Here is a 21,235-nt window from a genome sequence, read left to right on the forward strand (position 1 = left end):
AAAGCTGCCCTAAAAAGAGAGAGAGAGGAAAGTAACAAGAAACACCCAACGTGGGGCTCGAACTCACGACCCTGAGAGTAAATAGTCTCATGCTCTACCGACTGAGCTAGGCCGGCTTCTGATACATTCATTCTAAGTAAACTGGCATAAGTAACCTTGGCCGATCCAGGCACTAGACAACAAACTTCTGCTAAATCCTGATGTTCATCTTGTAACGCCAGACAGCACGTGGCCCAGGATCATTGCCCGGCACACGTGTTAGCAGTTGCAAGGCAAGCAAAAGCCTTGGTTCGTCCCTGGGTGGGCTCGAACCACCAACCTTTTCGGTTAACAGCCGAACGCGCTAACCGATGCGCCACAGAGACTCAGACACCAAATCAACTGTTAGTATAAACACTGAATTTTGTCTCACTTGGTCTGCTAGATGAAGCCAAAATGAAAGCTGCCGAAAAGAGAGAGAGAAATGGTAACAGAAACACCCAACGTGGGGCTCAAACCCACGTCACTGAGATTAAGTGTCTCATGCTCTCCCACCTGAGCTAGCCGGGGCTTGTGAGGCACTCATTTTAGGCACTGTTTTGATCAATACCTTCACTACCTGTGTAAAGTTTGATGCTGATTTTAAGTCAACTGGAACAAGTAACTGGGCCGGACCTAGGCACTAGACAACAAACTTCTGTTAAATCCTGATGTCAACCTTGTAACGCCAGACAGCACGTGGCCCAGGATCATTGCCCCGGCACACGTGTTAGCAGTTGCAAGGCAGCAAAAGCCTTTGTTCATCCCTAGATGGGCTCAAAGCAACAACCTTTCGGTTAACAGCCGAACGCGCTAACCGATTGTGACACAGAGACTCAGACTAACCATACCAACTGTGGTAGAAATTGCTGAACTTTGTCTCACTTGGTCTGCTGGATGAACCCAAATGAAAGCTGCCAAAAAGAGAGAAAGAAAGGTAACAGAATCCCCACGTGGGGCTCAAACCCCACGTCACTGGCAATTAAGTGTCTCATGCTTCTCCCACCTGAGCTAGTCGGGCTTGTGAGATACTCATTCTAGTCACTGTTTTGATCAATACCTTCACTACCTGTGAAAAGTGTAATGGTGTGTTTTAAGTCAACTGGAACAAGTAATTGGCGACCTAGGCACTAGACAACAAAACTTCTGTTAAATCCTGATGTCTCTGTAACGCCAGACAGCACGTGGCCCAGGATCATTGCCCGGCACACGTCTTAGCAGTTGCAAGGCAGGCAAAAAGCCTTGTTCGTCCCTGGGTGGGCTCGAACCCCCAACCTTTCAGTTAACAGCTGAACTTCGCTAACCGATTGCGCCACAGAGACTTAGAGAGCATTGCAACTGTAGTAGAAATGCTGAACTTTGTCTCAATAGGTATGCTCGAAGAATCCAAATTAAAGCTTGTCCGAAAAGAGAGAGGAGAGAGAAAAGTAACAGAGTACGCCAAAGCGTGGGGCTTGAACCCACGACCCTGAGATAAGAGTCTCATGCTCTACCGACTGAGCTAGCCAGGCTTCTGATACAGTCCATTCTAAGTAAACTGCATAAGTAACTTGGCCGATCCAGGCACTAGACAACAAACTTCTGCTAATCCTGATTGTCATCTTGTAACGCCAGACAGCACGTGGCATAGGATCATTGCCCCGTTGCACTTGTTAGCAGTTGCAAGGCAGCAAAAGCCTTTGTTCATCCCCTAGATGGGCTCAAAGCAACAACCTTTCGGTTAACACCGAACGCGCTAACCGATTGTGACACAGAGACTCAGACTAACCATACCACTGTGGTAGAAATGCTAAACTTTGTCTCACTTGGTCTGCTGGATGAACCCAAATGAAAGCTGCCAAAAGAGAGAGAGAAAGGTAACAGAAACACCCAACGTGGGGCTCAAACCCACGTCTCATGCTCTCCCACCTGAGCTAGTCGGGCTTGTGAGATACTCATTCTAGTCACTGTTTTGATCAATACCTTCCCTACCTGTGTAAAGTTTGATGCTGATTTTAAATCAACTGGAATAAGTAACTTGGCCAATAGAGGCACTGGACAACAAACTTCCGCTTAATCTTGATGTCATCTTGTACCGCCAGACAGGGCTTGTGAGATGCTCATTCAAGAGAAAGTCACTGTTTTGATCAATACCTTCCCTACCTGTGAAAAGTGTAATAGTGTTTTTAAGTCAACTGGAACAAGTAACTTGGCCAACCTAGGCACTAGACAACAAACTTCTGTTAAATCCTGATGTCATCTTGTAACGCCAGACAGCACGTGGCCCAGGATCATTGCCTGGCACACATGTTAGCAGTTGCAAGGCAGCAAAAGCCTTGGTTCGTCCCTGGGTGGGCTCGAACCACCAACCTTTCGGTTAACAGCCGAACGCGCTAACCGATTGTGACACAGAGACTCAGACACCAAACCAATTGTGGTAGAAATGGTGAACTTTGTCTCATTTGGTCTGCTGGATGAACCCGAATGAAAGCTGCCAAAAGAGAGAGAGAAAGGTAACAGAAACACCCAACGTGGGCTCAAACCCACGTCACTGCGATTAAGTGTCATGCTCTCCCACCTGAGCTAGTCGGGCTTGTGAGATACTCATTCTAGTCACTGTTTTGATCAATACCTTCACTACCTGTGAAAAGTGTAATGGTGTTTTTAAGTCAACTGGAACAAGTAACTTGGCCGACCTAGGCACTGGACAACAAACTTCTGCTAAATCCTGATGTCATCTTGTAACGCCAGACAGCACGTGGCCCAGGATCATTGCCTGGCACACGTGTTAGCAGTTGCAAGGCAGCAAAAGTCTTGGTTCGTCCCTGGGTGGGCTCAAACACAACCTTTCAGTTAACAGCTGAACCTCGCTAACCGATTGCGCCACAGAGAGTTAGAGAGCATTGCAACTGTAGTAGAAATGATGAACTTTGTCTCAATAGGTAGCTCGAAGAATCCAAATGAAAGCTGCCGAAAGAGAGAGAGAGGGACGAAAGTAACAGAACGCCCAACGTGGGCTCAAACCAACGACCCTGAGATTACGGAGTCTCATGCTCTACCGACTGAGCTAGCCGGGCTTTTGATACATTCATTCTAAGTAAACTGGCATAAGTAACTTGGCTGATCCAGGCACTAGACAACAAACTTCTGCTAAATCCTGATGTCATCTTGTAACGCCAGACAGCACGTGGCCCAGGATCATTGCCCGGTGCACGTGTTAGCAGTTGCAAGGCAGCAAAAGCCTTCGTTTCGTCCCTGGGTGGGGTCGAACCACCAACCTTTCAGTTAACAGCCGAAAGCGCTAACCGATTGCGCCACAGAGACTTAGACACAAAACCAACTGTGGTAGAAATGTCGGGCTTGTGAGACACTCATTCTAGTCACTGTTTTGATCAATACCTTCCCTACCTGTGTCAAGTTTGATGCTGATTTTAAATCAACTGGAATAAGTAACTTGGCCAAGTAGAGGCACTGGACAACAAACTTCTGCTTATCTTGATGTCATCGGTTTGGACCTGCCAGACAGGGCTTGAGAGATGCTCATTCAAGAGAAAGTCACTGTTTTGATCAATACCTTCCCTACCCTGTGTAAAGTGTAATGGTGTTTTTTAAGTCAACTGGAATAAAAAATTGGCCAATACAGGTATGGACAACAAACTTCTGCTAAATCCTGATGTCATCTTGTAACGCCAGACAGCACGTGGCCCAGGATCTTGCCCGGTGCACGTGTTAGCAGTTGCAAGGCACCAAAAGCCGTCGTTCGTCCCTGGATGGGCTCTAAAGCAACAACCTTTTGCTAACAGCCGAACGCGCTAACCGATTTGTGACACAGAGACTCAGACTAACCATACCAACTGTGGTAGAAGAATGCTGAACTTTGTCTCACTTGGTCTGCTGGATGACCCAAATGAAAGCTGCCAAAAAGAGAGAGAGAAAGGTAACAGAAACTCCCAACGGGGGGCTCAAACCCACGTCACTGAGATTAAGCGTCTCATTCTCTCCCACCCTGAGCTAGCCGGGCTTGTGAGACACTCATTCTAGGCACTGTTTGATCAATACCTTCACTACCTGTGTAAAGTTGATGCTGATTTTAAGGTCAACTTGGAACAGTAACTTGGCCGACCTAGGCACTAGACAACAACTTCTGCTAAATCCTGATGTCATCTTGTAACGCAAGACAGCACGTGGCCCAGGATTATTGCCCGGCGCACGTGTTAGCAGTTGCAAGGCAGCAAAAGCCTTCGTTCGTCCCTGGATGGGCTCAAAGCAACAACCTTTCGGTTAACAGCCGAACGCGCTAACCGATTGTGACACAGAGACTCAGATTAACCATACCAACTGTGGTAGAAATGCTGAACTTTGTCTCACTTGGTCTGCTGGATGAACCCAAATGAAAGCTGCCAAAAGAGAAAGAGAAAGGTAACAGAAACACCCAACGTGGGGCTCAAACCCACGTCACTGAGATTAAGTGTCTCATGCTCTCCCACCTGAGCTAGCCGGGCTTGTGAGACACTCATTCTAGGCACTGTTTTGATCAATACCTTCACTACCTGTGTAAAGTTTGATGCTGATTTTAAGTCAACTGGAACAAGTACCTTGGCCGACCTAGGCACTGGACAACAAAGTTCTCCTAAATCCTGATGTCATCTTGTAACGCCAGACAGCACGTGGCCCAGGATCATTGCCTGGCGCACGTGTTAGCAGTTGCAAGGCAGCAAAAGTCTTGGTTCGTCCCTGGGTGGGCTGGAACCACCAACCTTTCGGTTAACAGCCGAACGCGCTAACCGATTGCGCCACAGAGACCCAGACACCAAACCAACTGTAGTAGAAACGCTGAACTTTGTCTCACTTGGTCTGCTAGATGAACCCAAATTAAAGCTGCCAAAAAGAGAGAGAGAAAGGTAACAGAAACACCCAAGATGGGGCTCAAACCCACGTCACTGAGATTAAGTGTCTCATGCTCTCCCACCTGAGCTAGTCGGGTTTTTGAGACACTCATTCTAGGCACTGTTTTGATCAATACCTTCACTACCTGTGTAAAGTTTGATGCTGATTTTAAATCAACTGGAATAAGTAACTTGGCCAATAGAGGCACTGGACAACAAACTTCTGCTTAATCTTGATGTCATCTTGTAACGCCAGACAGGGCTTGTGAGATGCTCATTCAAGAGAAAGTCACTGTTTTGATCAATACCTTCCCTACCTGTGTAAAGTGTAATGGTGTTTTTAAGTCAACTGGAATAAAAAATTGGCCAATACAGGTACTGGACAACAAACTTCTGCTAAATCCTGATGTCATCTTGTAACGCCAGACAGCACGTGGCCCAGGATCATTGCCCGGTGCACGTGTTAGCAGTAGCAAGGCAGCAAAAGCCTTGGTTCGTCCCTGGGTGGGCTCAAAGCAACAACCTTTCAGTTAACAGCTGAACTCGCAAACCGATTGCGCCACAGAGACTTAGAGAGCATTGCAACTGTAGTAGAAATGCTGAACTTTGTCTCAATAGGTATGCTCGAAGAATCCAAATGAAAGCTGCCGAAAAGAGAGAGTGAGAAAAGTAACAGAAACGCCCAACGTCGGGCTCGAACCCACGACCCTGAGATTAAGAGTCTCATCCTCTACCGACTGAGCTAGCCGGGCTTCTGATACATTCATTCTAAGTAAACTGGCATAAGTAACTTGGCCAATCCAGGCACTGGACAACAAACTTCTGCTAAATCCTGATGTCATCTTGTAACGCCAGACAGCACGTGGCCCAGGATCATTGCCCGGTGCACGAGTTAGCAGTTGCAAGGCAGCAAAAGCCTTCGTTCGTCCCTGGGTGGGCTCGAACCACCAACCTTTCGGTTAACAGCCAAACGCGCTAACCGATTGCGCCACAGAGACTTAGACACCAAACCAACTGTAGTAGAAACGCTGAACTTTGTCTCACTTAGTCTGCTGGATGAAGCCAAATGAAAGCTGCCGAAAAGAGAGAGAGAAAGGTACCAGAAACACCCAATGTGAGGCTCGAACCCACATCACTGAGATTAAGTGTCTCATGCTCTCCCGACTGAGCTAACCGGGCTTGTGAGACACTCATTCTAGCCACTGTTTTTATCAACACCTTCCCTACCTGTTTAAAGTTTGATGCTTATTTTAAATCAACTGGAATAAGTAAACTTGGCCCGACCTAGGCACTGGACAACAAACCTTCTGCTAAATCCTGATGTCATCATTGTTACGTACCAGACAGCACGTGGCCCAGGATCATTGCCTGGTGCACGTGTTTAGCAGTTGCAAGGCAGCAAAAGCCTTCGATCGTCCCTGGGTGGGCTCGAATCACCAACCTTTCGGCTAACACCCGAACGCGCTAACCGATTGCACCACAGAGGCTTAGAGAGCAATCCAACTGGTAGTAGAAATGCTGAACTTTGTCCTCAATAGGTATGCTCGAAGAATGCAAATGAAAGCTGCCGAAAAGAGAGAGAGAAAGGTAACAGAAACGCCCAACATGGGGCTTGAACCACAACCCTGAGATCAAGAGTCTCATGCACTACCCAACTGAGCTAGGCGGGCTTGTGAGATGCTCCTTCGAGAGAAAGTCACTGTTTTTATCAATACCTTCCCTACCTGTGTAAGTTTGATGCTGATTTTAAATCAACTGGAATAAGTAACTTGACCAATAGAGGCACTGGACAACAAACTTCTGCTTAATCCTGATGTCATCTTGTAACGCCAGACAGGGCTTGTGAGATGCTCATTCAAGAGAAAGTCACTGTTTTGATCAATACCGTCCCTACCTGTGTAAAGTTTAATGGTGTTTTTAAGTCAACTGAATAAAAAAAATTGGCCAATACAGGCACTGGACAACAAACTTCTGTTAAATCCTGATGTCATCTTGTAACGCCAGACAGCACGTGGCCCAGGATCATTGCCGGGTGCACGTGTTAGCAGTTGCAAGGCAGCACAAGCCTTGGTTCGTCCCTGGGTGGGCTCGAACCACCAACCTTTCAGTTAACAGTCCGAACGCGCTACCGATTGCACCACAGAGACTCAGACACCAAATCACCTGTAGTTAGAAACGCTGAACTTTGTCTCACTTGGTCTGCTGGATGAACCCAAATGATAGCTGCCGAAAGAGAGAGAGAAAGGTAACACAACACCCACGTGTGGCTCAACTGTAGTGGAAAGTTGCGCTGGATCTCGAAAAACATCTTCTAGGTTTCAAAAAGAGGCTGAGGTCTTCGAAGTTCTCAAGTTGAAGCAGTTTTATTGTTACAGCAGAGATGGTCGAGTCGAGCTCTCTCCCACTCAATGTCCAAAAACCCACAGTTTATATACAGTTTCTTATCCATAGGTATCATGAGATATGATTTAACATCACCCTATTCCCGGCTCCAATAGGATCCTAGCTTTTTAATTAATGGCTGTATGTTTTTCTGTTTTACATATCTTAAAGGTCATATAGCATGTGCTTACAATCATGTGTTTGCATAGGATCATGTGGTTTCATACTTTCTAAATTATTCTCTTATGTATGCTATTTTGGCGAGGGTTGTTTTTGTCTTGTTCAACATATACATTGTCTAAATGTATTGCATACGCTCTGTCATAATGTTCTCACTTTGGCGCAATGACATTGCTGTGCTTCAATTGTAAGGCCCTCAATTATAAGGGCCCTGCATGTTGTATGTCTCTTCTGCATTACTTGAATATAGGTATTTCTATAAGTTTTAACAGTGTATTTTAATAGTAATATATATTTTAATAGTGGCAGATTATATAGTGATTACATATAAAAGTTCCACTATATATAGTGATTACATAATAAAAGTATACACTATAAATCCCCCCTCAGGGACTTTATCAAAAAAGTACCTTTCCTAAATCCCTCACTGAAGTGCAACTTAAGAATCTAACATTCGCATCAGTTTTTAACGTCTTGTGCAACCAAAAAATTGCCCATCTACATCCTTATCAATTGTCAGCATCCTTGCGCCGCACTTCAGAGGAGAAACGGAACCAAACATCTCCCTCCACTTTTGGCTTTAGAAGGAGTAAAAGATCCCACTCTCCCTAACTAAATACTTTCTTGGGGAGTTCAACACTCAATAATTATTAGTCATGTTAAAACATATGCTTTGTCAGCTTTGCTCACAGCAGTGGTTATATAACATATATACTTGATTAATCAACACACAAGAGAAAATCTCAATATTTTGCAAACATTCATAGCGCCTGTAAAGAACTATATCTGATGTTTCATCCCACGTCGCCAGAGGTACTTCTGAGTACTGTCTGGTGTTGGAGCAGACAGTGGGGTTTTAAACCTCCAGTAGATTCTGCTCTTCTTCTCCTTTGTTGCTGGATTCTGGAGTGTCCCTTGACCCATAGTCATCTTCCCTCTCTTCCTCGTGTACATCTGATATCAGCTCCGGCAGCTTTGATGAACTCCTATATACACAGAATTTTATACTAGTAAACTGGTCTTAAAATGATTACACAATCTTTCAGTTCAGTCCATTCTATTGCATTTTCCTGTATTAGGATGATGCCGTGCTTAAAACCATTCTCTTTGGGATTTAAAGCCTTATGACATAGTAAAAAGCTAAAGAATTATATTATTATTATTTTTAAGACATTAAAGATGAAAGAAATTAGGGTAGTAATTGTTCTCAAAACTCATCAAATGTTCAAATCTGGCCCAAGAACTTCATAGACATGGTCTCTGCAGTCATGCACAGTTCTATTAACTCGTACATTGACCATCTGTTTGGCAGCAAGCTTTAGCTATAAATCTGAGAAGAGGGATAACACAGAGAAAGAGAATAAAAACAAATATAGCAATTCTTTTGAATATTCAATCTTAATTATTGTCCAACGCAACTATTGTCCTAATGATCCATATATGGAGGGCAAACTAGTCACTAAAGTTCTCTTATCCTCTCCAGCATTCTCTTTTACTTCTTTCCTCAGATTTTCCAATTTTCGCAGGACTTTTAGTGAAAGATCCCACTTGTGGCAGTATTATTTGGAATATAGGAGCAGCAAAGGGTGCAGTGATTTACCAAGCCATTTTATTTGTTAGGGCCAATTATTCTCCTAATACTTTAACGTCATCATTTGTGTACTTTATAAATCTTTGTTGGTTGTAATAAATGTAGTTAATCCACTGTAAAAATTGTCATTGGCAATTATCCACACTATTATAGAGGTCAAGTCCTTCTTTGCTATATCTCTAGTTTTAAACTCATCTGGTATTACACTAGGTTGGCCAATGTGAACTTTCTGAGTCAGGTGTATATGTCTCTTAACTCGATGCTTCCAATTCTGCTGTCTTTGTATGTCATTTTGCTCTTCAACTCAATCAGTTATTATCACTTCCTGTATTAGTTTAACTCTAGTACAAATCCCTTTCCATTTCAATAGAATGTTGGGGTGTAATATTCCCCTTCCATAGATCCAGTAGTAGTCTGCTATTTGTTCATATTGTTGTATTAAGGGAAATCATCTTGGCAATTGGACATTTGTCCAGTGCAATTACCAGTGTGCTGTTAGCCGTCCTATCGCCTTTTTCTGAAACTGGCAACATTATATTCTTTATTGTAGCTGTAGCCATTTGGAAGGTTTGCATATAACATTTTCTTTTCCCCACATTTGTCAGTCAAATGGCAAATTATTGCACAATTTCCTTTTAAATTTTCTCACATTTGTCGATCCACTTGTTTGATTATAACATTCATATTCTAATTTCTTATTGCATATTTGTGGGAATCTCTCTTGTTGTTGCTTGAACTTTAATGTTCATTGTCTTTGCTTTCTTTTTTTCAACCTAATACCATTGTTCTCTAATGTAAATTTGGTGCTTCCTATAATATCAAGACATTGGGCCTGGCAAAATGGGCAGTCACAGTACAGTATACTGAATTTTGTACAATATTTTTCTTCAGACGATTGTTCTTTACCTTCATTTTGTTGTGGGATATTCACCCCTTTCCAAGAAAAATTAAGAAGTCAATTGTTGGATACTCTTGTCTGACTCCATCAGACTGGGATAATCCTTTACCTTTGGAGAAGTTACCTCTAGCTTTCATTTGCATCATCATCCAGCAGCAGCAGGAACATCCTTCCTTCTGTCGTTCACTGTTCTGTTCCTGTGAATGAATAGCTTCATACATGGCAGTTAGTTTTCTTATAAGACAAAATTCTTATTTGCCAATGTATTAGACAGGACATTAGCGTTCCATGCAGTGTTAAGTTCCTGTTTCTGTTAGTGTACATGTAAAAGCTCATTAAGCATCTGTTTACACATCAGTCTAGTTTAATAATCCAAACTTAATCAAGTTTAGCATTTTCACATATTTTTAAAAAGAGCTTTGGCCCTAATGGATCTTCTTGTAGCTTTTGACCAGTCCTTGTGATTGTGCATGATAATTTCACTCTAGCCTTTGATTTATTCTTAATTAACAGTACTTCTTTAACATTTTTATTTTTTGTTTGCTTATTCATTTACTTATTTAGCTATTTTTAGTTTACTTCAATTACACTAAATACTTATAATGCACACCCATTATTTGAAATTATTTCTGATGTTATTCCAGATGTAGAAATCATAGTTTTTCTTATTAGAAATATAATTAATCACCACAACCTGTTTTTAATCCTAACCTGTTAAGTAGTACAAACATGTATTTCTTGCCTTGTACTCATTTTAGTATAACCTCAAAACCCTCATTACTAAATGCTTGAATGTCACTTAAGGTACTGGTTGCTGTCCCTTTCCTCACATTATATTTAGCACGATGTAACATAGGCAAAACTCACTAATCACTGCATTTAATAAGGAGACCAATCTCCTTGCTGTTTAATTTTTCCTAATACTTTACCCTTGATCAAAATCATGTGCATCTGCAATAAGTATACTGTACTTAGAGATGCTGTTGGTGCAATTATTCCTTTATGTATAGGCCTATAGACTGTCTTTTCCGCCCTTTCATGCTAGAATGTTCACAGAGATCTGTTTGTTGTTTAATTTTCACAATGTTCTTTAATTGAGATTGTAGCTCTATAGCACTATAGGTGACTTGCTACCTCACATCCTGTCACTTATTTACTTCAAATCTGTTACAGTGTTTTCTCAATGACAGACTAATTTATATTTCATCATCTCAAATGACTTTATTGCATCTGTGTTTCCTGTTAATTCAGAACTGTATTTTTGCAGTTTTTCCTGGTTTATTAATTCTCTCCAGTGCTGTTCTTTGTAAAATTCTCTGTTCCATCAATGCTAAAATCAGTCATCCCTAAAACCTCATGTTTTCTTGCATTTTAACTGAGCTAAGTCTATATGGAGATAATTAAATCAACCACATGTTGTAACAAACTACTAGTCCTCATCAGATCTTCAGGCACTTTGTTGTATGTATAATTTTCACCAGCAATGTAAATACTAAGTGGTACCTACCATCCTCTGCTAATTACCTAAAATAAGCTGAACAGATATGAATTACTTAACAATATTTGACATCAGGAGGATTATTTGTTCATAAAATGTAGGAACCTCAGCTGGAAGATTTTCTCTCATTGATTGTTCTTATAGCATCTGCTTTTTACCGGCTTTAATGCAGCATAATTAAAATATTTTAATTAAAATTAAAATCAGATCTTATTAGTTTACATACACAGTCATACCTGACTTGAAATATATTTAAATCGAAAATATCCAATGATTTATTTCATATTATAATCACTAGGTGTTAATAATCCTACTCTCAATAAAACTCCAATATTGTTTTTATAATCATTTCAGCATTTTTCTTATTTTCTCTGCAGATGTGCATCTGATTTAATTTTAACCCTCACTGTACTGGTTAATTTTCTAATTATAAATTCAAGTCCTGCAATGATAATAATTCTTTAAGTATTTAACACTGCACTTGTTTAATATCATTTAACTTCTGAGCTATTTGTTCATTCAGATGTTGTATTCAATATTGTTTCTCTTTCTCTTGATATTTACTTCTTAAGGCCAGTCTATCATACTGATTGGGTTCACAGTTTTGTGTATTTTTTGTAAAATCACTGAATCTATCTGGTCTGTTTTGCTCTTTTTTTCCTCATTATTCCTCAAATTTACTTCCCAATTTTTCAGTTATATGGCTATATATGCGAAACAAACTCTATTATATTAACCCCCTTTTTCCCCCAAATCATAACTTATTACACATAGAGCTTCTCACTGTTGACTTATTCTAATGTGCTGTTCTTTTTTTTCTTTAATTTCTTCCTAGTATTAATTTTCTAAGCCTAAATCTCTTCAGGATCATACATCTGCATAGACAAATTCTGCTTTTTACTAGCCCTGCTTCAGAAATGTTTAACTCAATCTATTTTCCCCATTACCAATTGTCTTACTTACATCTTCTGTTATAATTAATAGATATTATCTTTTATTTTGTAATTCTATTTAATTCAAATTGCTTTTAACTAAATGTGAAGTCCTAATTCATATACCTTCCTTCCTGACTAATTTGACAGGAGTCTAATTTGATTCAAGAAAGGGTCCACTTTTGTTTTAATCTGCAATGTACTTGATTTGCATCATAGTTCTACTGGGCTTTTGAGATTGAGTTTGCTTGGCCACAGCCAATCTCTCTCCCTCGCACCCGAGGCAACTGTTCCATAGATGGTGCAGTCTTTGCATTGTTGTATTCAGGAATCCCCACATTTCCTGCATTTTGAAGGAGTTAAAGTGTAGCGCATTCCTCCTTCCTCTTGGTGATGGCTTCTTTCACCCAGCTGATGTTGCTGGAAAGCTTAGCTTTTTTGATCAGTTTATCAGTCTCTTGTTTCTCCTTCTTTAAGTGTCTCTTGAACATATGTGGATGGGTCAAGTCTCAGTAGTTCTCTGCATGCAGTGCCTGGCTCACTGCTTTAGTTCCTGTAATCAGTCCACAGTCAACAATTTGCTCCTTGTGTTTTCTCCAAACACCTTATTCTATTTCCCAGTGCCTTCAGGAATGTCCGGCAGGCGAAAAGACAAGGACCCTTCAAAGTCCATCTCCGTGCCCCTCAATTTAATATATACATTTGCTTAGTTATTATCTAACCATTTTTCTACTTTCCCATGTTTCCTTTATCAAATAAAGACTCCTCTCATCTCTGTTCTTCTCTTTGCTTTCCAACAGCTGATTTTTTAAATATTTATTACTAAATCATTTGTATTTTGTATTAATTTCCTATTTTGTTAGTTTTCTTCTAATTCCATTTCTTTAGCTTCAGCTTGTGCTTAACTTATTTATTTTTCTCCTAATTTATTCTAGTGTTTTCTCACTAGTTGGTCTTTCTTTACATTGTTTTAATTTCTATAGCATTTTCTATACCTGTTTCAAGTTTACAGTACACATTTACTCACTCTTTTTTCACACTCATCATTTTACTTTTTACCTTTCGTCTTATTCTTTTCATTTATAATTATTATTTTTCAGAGTTTGTATTTACTCACACACTGCTTACATCAAATGTTCCTCCTCTTTGCCATTATTTTTCTTTTCTGTTCTCTCTTGTTGAGTATTAATTATAAATTATTTATATCTTAAACATACTTTCTAAATTCTAAGTATTATTCCTCTCTGTTCCCAAATGTTTAACTTATTACTTTATTCTTTTATATAACACATTTTTTATTTTCCAATTGTATTTACTTTACCATATCCTATACTCTTTACACCTCATTAATATTAATCAGATACTATTATTCACTAAATTAAATTCTAAGAATTTATATTATGATCTCTTTGTATGCACAAATGTCAACCTATGTTATATACTTCTCCTTAATTTAATATATTTCTCTTTATATCTTTCTATCTGAACTGAATTCATTTATTTCCTAAATATTATAATCTCTTCCCTAAACTGCATCAGTCTCTTCTCTATTTTCTCTATTACACAATATTTCACAGTCCATCTTTATATTATAATCTACAATGATGATTCTTTTATCTCACTCTTTATCACAAACACTGAACACAAACACTTAACCACACTCTCACATTCTAGTCACTCAAATTTAGAGGACTCATTCACTCAATATATGTCCCTTATCTACAGGGCTCATTCAGTCATCATTCCTCTCAGTGTACCACAGAGTGTCCATCCCTGCCATGCTTCCACTTAAGGGGACTGTGCAGAAGGGGGCTCTGCCTGTCCACCAATATGGAATTTTACACAACCATTCACACAGACACAGACACACACAACACTAAAGCAATAACCATAGGAATTTCCTTGCACACGTCATTATAATCCAGTCTGCTTTTAATCTCTTAACTGTCACCACACATTCAGAACTCACTCTTGAAATCTAAATCTGTTCTATGTATATCCTATATTGTTAAAAAACTTCCCAAATCTGAGTAACAGTTACTAGTTAACGTCTGTCGCTATCAAGGCCTCTTAACGAGCAAACACAGATCATTTGCATGCAACTATTCTTTTTTTAATCTGGAATCCAAACATCCCTCTATTACTTTATTTCTTTATTTCTTTTGGAGGAACAGTTAAAATGTCTTATCATCACAAGCAGGTCCTGAGAGACAAAACAAACTTTTTTACATGCAAAACTGCTTTTCTTAATTGTTGTGGCCACTTTGCTTGCTTTGTCCCTCCAGCACAGCATGTGCAATTTTTATTCATTCTCTAATCAATTAATATTTTATCTGTATTTTAATCTCTTATAATACTCACTTTCTCTCACACTACACCTCAGTAATTTCTCTCTAGCTATCATCGTCCTAAACACACACCTACTCATGCTTTAACCTTCTAAATCTCTACCATATGCATCTTCATTCACAAATGTCTCAGCATTTGCATTCTTATTCTCATTCTCATTCAATCTAATATCTTTTTCCAAAACATTCCCCATTCTCTTCGGTCCAGACCACATACATATATAAAAACACAACATATAGACTAACACAGGTCATCCACTGAGATCCAGCCCTCCCTGTAGGTGCTTTTGGGATCAGATTAAAGGCCTCCTCCCAATTTCCCTGCCTCTATCGGGAGAGTCTTACTCAATCCACAGGCGAGTACAGAGATGCGGAGCGCTCCTTTGCTCTAATCACACCTACAGCAAGTGATCATTTCCAGTGCTACCTCGCGCGCCTTGCTCCCGCCTCTCGCGTAGCAATCCATGCATGTACCTCTCTTTCATACGCATATAATTTACAGCCATTTGTTAGTAAATAATACAAGCCATTGTTAGTGCACAATTACAGCCATTTGTAGAACAAGCACATACCTTGACAACCTGGAAGACCTCTTTTTCTTATAAATAGTTCATTTCACTATCTTTTATCACTTTATCATTTACTTTATAATTCTTTTTAATAAATTTAGTCAATTCATAGGTTCTTTTAATGGTGAGGTATTTCAAAAGTCAAGTTCAGGTGTCCGATCCACCCCACAGCACACTCATCAGAGAACCAAAATAAAGCAAAAATCTGCGCACCTTTTTTAATCTGCGCGCTACTTGGTCTCTGTCAAGGATTGGCCCATTGACACCTTCCTTCGACTATCCTTAGTCCAGCCCCACGTTTGAAGGCGCCAAATTATGTAGTGGAAAGTTGCGCTGGATCTCGACAAACATCTTCTAGGTTTCAAAAAAGAGGCTGAGGTCTTCGAAGTTTTCAAGTTAAGCGGTTTATTGTTACAGCAGAGATGGTCGATCGAGCTCTCTTCTTCTCAATGTCCAATAACCCACAGTTTATATACAGTTTCTTATCCATAGGTATCATGAGATATGATGTAACATCACCCTATTCCCGGCTCCAATAGGATCGTAGCTTTTAATTAATGGCTGTATGTTTTCTGTTTTACATATCTTAAAAGTCATATAGCATGTGCTTACAATCATGTGTTTGCATATGATCATGTTGTTTTCATACTTTCTAAATGATTCTCCTTATGTATGCTATTTTGGCGAGGGTTGTTTTTGCCTTGTTCAACATATACATTGTCTAAATGTATTGCATACGCTCTGTCATAATGTTCTCACTTTGGCGCATGACCTGCTGTGCTTCAATCGTAAGGCCCTCAATTATAAGGCCCTGCATATTTGTATGTCTCTTCTGCATCACTCGAATATAGGTATTTCTATAAGTTTTAACAGTGTATTTTAATAGTAATATATATTTTAATAGTGGCAGATTATATAATATATATTTTAATAGTGGCAGATTATATAATGATAACATAACATTATATAGTGATTACATAATAAAAGTTCCACTATACCCTCCATGGCAACTGCTCATTGGTAGACAGTGCCATTAAGATGGACCAAACCAGATCACTTAAAAACCTACTGCAACAGTAAAACTTTACTTTTGCATTAGCTCACTCATGCTCGCTGCTGCTCTGTCCGCTCTTGCCTTGCTCTCGGACACTGGCACCGCCACGCAATCGGGTCGCAAAGAACTTTCCATGCAACCTCTTAAAGTTTAGGAACCGCTGAAACCGAAAAAAAACTTCTGCAAACCGACTCACAGCAGTCTGTCACCCCGGTAACCCAGGACAACTTCCACTCAGAAGCAAGTGAATCCCAAGGTCGTCACTAAAGCTGAGTCACTAATCATTCAGGAACGTCGTGTTTCGTCAAGGCTAGTCAGCGAGGAGAAACTCAACAAATGTTGTCTCTTGCTGAACTGGTGCAAATTGATCTTAAGCAGTTAAAGATAAGCCAAATCTCTGCTTTTGTGGTTTCTCATGTGTGATTCTAAGATCTCTTTATAAGACCTAAATTTAATTTGGGATGTATGTCAACTCATTGTACACAAGCACCAGAATTGAGAACCACTGCTCTGAGGTACTCAATATAGCAAACTATCATGCTCAAAATGAACTGCCTTCCTAAAGTTACTTCTCTACTTCAGTATATCCCTGTAAATGTTTTTTTTTTTTTACAATATTTAAAACAGTTTGATAATTTAGTGAAATAATATAACTGGAACAATAAGCACCCTAGTTTTCATAGGAGTACATCGCAACAGCCAGTTTATAAAAAGGGGTGGGGCTGCCTGAGCATTTATTTCATTATTATGCCTTCAGTCTGAGACATCTCACGCACTGGTCTATCCCTCCTGAGAGAGCTCCATCTTGGTTTATGGGTGAACAAGCCATCCTACTTCCCCTTCTTCTACTACAATGTCTATCCATCCATCAGTTTTGATCTCAAAAATAATCATTTTTTACTGACAGAATTTTAGGTGCAGGCTAGGACTGTCTTTTGCAGATAACATCCTTTTGGCTTCATAGGACATGGATCTTCATCATGCAGTGGGACGGTTTGCTGCTGAGTGTGACACGGCAGGGAAATAACAGCACCTCTAAGTCAGAAACCATGGTGCTTGACTGGAAACGGTGGCCATCTCCAGTTTGGAGGAGAGTCCTTTACCCCAAATGGAGTTCAAGTATCTGTGTTTTTTTTTTTAAGAGGAATGGAATGTGAGATTTAAAGATGGGATCAGTGCAGCGGCAGCAGTAATGTAGTTGATGTGATTGTCTGTTGTGTGAAGGAGCTGAGGCGAAAGGCAATGTTCTCAATTTACCACTCAATCTAGGTTTCCTACTCTCACCTATGGTCATGACTGAAGGACAAGATGTCAGATACAACCGGAAACATTTTACAAAGTGTTATGACCCGCTTGTTTGAGTCACAACATAAAAGAGAGATGAGCCAACAAAATAGCCTGAACGCAAAATATTTATTATAAAATTTAACTCATAGAACACCCAAAACAACCAACAAATGTCTATAGATATAATGAAGACAAAGAACTTAGTATAAATCACAACAACACTTTAACTACATGATATAAGTAATGCAAAACAAAACTATCCTGGTGGTAGCTGGCGCAACAACTTTTATATACCCATTGATGAGTAATGCAGGCATCCAATCAGTATTTACCACAATCTGGAGTCTTGGGATAATCAACGTGTATAATATTGTAAACTTCATAGCTGTTGCTCTGCCTAAATCAAAAATATTCATCAAGTTTGTATTTTACTCAAAAAAAGTACCATGTAGCAAACTAGAAAAAATCTTGAACCCAAAATAAAGAACGTTACTAATAAAAGATGCAACACAGGACAATTGAATGGGCTTTCTTAACTTGAGGCCCTGGTATGCTGCAAACCTAACCATCCTGGAGCTCCACCTTCTCTGTCGTGGCGGTGTCCATGCCAGTGATTTGTTCTCATTTAGGGAGTCAGACAGAAAATATAATCAAAACAATACTAGCTACATGAATACACTGGAGAGTGAGTAGAGATGTATCCACACCTGTACAATCACTTGCAAAGAGATTTAAGCTGCATAGGTGCTGTTGCCAGATGTTTATGAAACTGTTCTTCTCTCAGCCACCATATTGTGTTAACGGTAAATGCAAGGAGCGCAACACATTTACACCCCACCTACTGCAGTGTAGGAGTGTGGAAACTGCTCTGATTACTAAAGTAACCCTCATTACCCGAGGAGGGGAACGGAAATGCTTATAAGTGGATTTTTAATCCACGTATGGGGATTTCATTCAGAAAGCCAATCATCTGAAACGAGTATGTAAACGGGGCCAATGAAATGCCAAAGGACACTGGCAGTGTCAGTGATGCTTGTTGCAATCAACTTAGCATAAAACCAACAGCGAAAGCCAGATGAGGCATCCTTTTTAAGCCGAAGAGACTGATATCTACGGCTAAGGAACAATCATTATGGCGATGCAATATAGCGTTTCCGTCCCCGAGGTTACTTTAGTAACCAGAGCTTTCCCCTTTGGATGGGGAACTTCAATGCTATAGTGGATTTTTAAGCCACGTATGGGAAATGTCTGGGAAAAGCCATATAACTGCACCTTACCTTCCCCTCTGATGAGAGGATAGCCAGGCATAGCGTGAGCGTGCCTGCATCATAGAGAGGCGCGGTCTTCCAACGTGATCCCTGGCCCTTACTTATCCCACTTCAAAGAAGATTTACGGATTTAGATATAGATTTTTCAGGAGCCGTAAGCGTCTAGATAATTCTAGGAATTGAATACGACGGTACATTGGGAAATCGTGCAGTCCCGAAGGGGAGGATGTTGCGGAGGCCACTTGCTTCCCAAATGGGGAGATGATGGCAGAATATATGGACTAGCCCTGAGAAGGGGGAGTACGCATATAATAAGATGATTAGCAGAGAGGCAAGACCTGTGCGGACCTGTGAGTGGGGGACTGCATCGTGGCTGAATAATCGCCTAGTGGGGATCACGCATAGCGGGCACCTATACCCAAAATGTGGGCTGACCAGAGGGCAGACCTACAATGTAATGGGCCAGCGAGTGACTCCTCCGCTGAGTCAGTGATGGGGGCCTTGGAGGAATCTGCAGGGCTCACCTAAGCGGGGAATAAGCGCACGTATCTCTGTGTTAGGGAGAATGGCGTGTTTCAACACCTTAACAGAGTTGTTTCCTCAATCACCAAGGGTTACCTAATACCCTTGAGGAAACCGGCTCCAGCATTCTCAGGGAAAGCTAACAGACCGATCTGGGCTTCCCTGAATCGTGCCCATATCAGCTAAACAGACTCGGGTGGAGTCTCCATTCTCCGGGACGTAAAGGCTGCCGTGAGCGCACATCGGCTGCACGGTTGAGCTTGCCTGGAATGTGAATGGCGCGCATCAATTTCAGTCACGTATGACTCCAAAGGAGCAGACGGCGGGCTATCTGAGACATGCGGCGAGAGCGAATACCCGCCATTCGTTTGATATACGCCACCGCCGCCGTGCTGACCAGCATGTGCCGCTGCTCCAGCACCGAAAAAAAAAAAGGTGGAGAGCAAGGAACACTGCAAACAGCTCTAGGCAATTGATATGCCAATGCAACTGGGTTCCTTTCCACAGGCCCGCAGCTGCATGCCCGCAACACACAGCCCCCCAGCCCGTGCTGGAACAACATGACTGGACGTCTGTCCTGGAGGCACTCTGGCCTGTAGGAATGAATGGTTGTTCCAAGGTCTGAGGCGACACAGCGCAGTTACAGTGACTCGGTGTGTGCCTGCGTGCCATGCGTGTCTGGGGACTCAATCGTGAAGTCAGTGCTGAAGTGGTCTCATATGGAGTAATCAGATCGGCGTGACAGCGGCTGCGGATGCCATATCCCCCAGGAGCCTCTGAAATAATTTCAGTGGGACCACTATTTTGCTGTCGAACTCTCTCAGACAGTTCAGCATTAGCTGAGCGCACTCTCTGGAGAGGCGCGCTGTCATGGTGACCGAGTCCAGCTCCAGCCCGAGAAAAGGGATCCTCTGCACGGGGCGAGTTTGCTCTTTTCTCGGTTGACCTGAAGCCCCAACAGGTGCAGGTGCCGGAGCACCTTGTCTTTGTGCATAATCAATTGCTCCAGAGAGTGGGCTAAAATCAGCCAGTCGTCAAGATAACCGAGTATGCAGAAGCCCGCGAGCCAAAGGGGCGCTAAGGCACCCTCCGTGAGCTTGTTGAAGACCCGCGGAGACAGAGAGAGCCCGAAGGGGAGGACTTGTATTGCCAAGCTTGACCTTTTAACGCAAACCTTAGAAACTGACAGTGGCATGGAAGAATGGAGACATGGAAATACGCGTCCTTCAGGTCTATCTCTGCAAACCAATCCAGGCAGGCAGAGCTGGAAGGCATGGAGTCCCAGACTGGCAGAGTTCGGGCTGTCACATCCGGGGAAGTGGAAAAGTGCTCTTTCATTGATGTTTGCGTGGCACTGAAAAGTGCCGTTGGAAATGGGACCCGGCCCTCCAGCGGGAAAGAGCAGATTCCCTCTTCTCCGAATGACCTGTCTCAGGGACGCTTCGCGGTCCGTTTACCGGACTTAACGGCGCCCTAAGCAGGGTGGATGCCTGCTTCCGAGGTGATCAACGCGCCCGCTTCGCTGGAGGCGCAGGTGGGGCAGCTCTCGTAGGCGGGCGCCCTCTGCAAGGAGCAGCAGATGTGGATGGCTCGGCGGGCGGAGCGGGCTTACAGTCCCGCCGATAGATGACATTACCATCGCACCAGACTGCTCTCTCACCGCCTTGAATTCCTGGGTGAATTCACCGACGGTGTCGCCGAACAGGCCAGCCTGGGGTATGGGGGAGTCAAGAAAGCGGACTTTGTTGACTTTGCGCATATCAGCCAGGTTTAGCTAGAGGTGGCGCTTCTGGACCACTATTGGGGACATCGTCCTCCCCAAC

General features: G+C 41.8%; 3 non-coding genes and 1 pseudogene across 3 annotated transcripts; 1 reads left to right on the plus strand and 3 right to left on the minus strand.

Moving 5' to 3' along the window:
• LOC130222303 (zinc finger protein 208-like) overlaps positions 1-21,235 on the plus strand; it is a 758,572-nt pseudogene that overhangs the window by 494,311 nt on the left and 243,026 nt on the right.
• trnan-guu (transfer RNA asparagine (anticodon GUU)) lies at positions 3,248-3,321 on the minus strand. The gene has a single exon. It is a non-coding gene; the product is annotated as a tRNA-Asn (tRNA).
• trnan-guu (transfer RNA asparagine (anticodon GUU)) lies at positions 4,727-4,800 on the minus strand. Its single transcript has one exon. It is a non-coding gene; the product is annotated as a tRNA-Asn (tRNA).
• On the minus strand, positions 5,808-5,881 carry trnan-guu (transfer RNA asparagine (anticodon GUU)). Its single transcript has one exon. It is a non-coding gene; the product is annotated as a tRNA-Asn (tRNA).

The sequence above is a fragment of the Danio aesculapii genome, chromosome 4 (assembly GCF_903798145.1).
Source record: "Danio aesculapii chromosome 4, fDanAes4.1, whole genome shotgun sequence".
In the NCBI taxonomy this organism is placed as follows: Eukaryota; Metazoa; Chordata; class Actinopteri; order Cypriniformes; family Danionidae; genus Danio; species Danio aesculapii.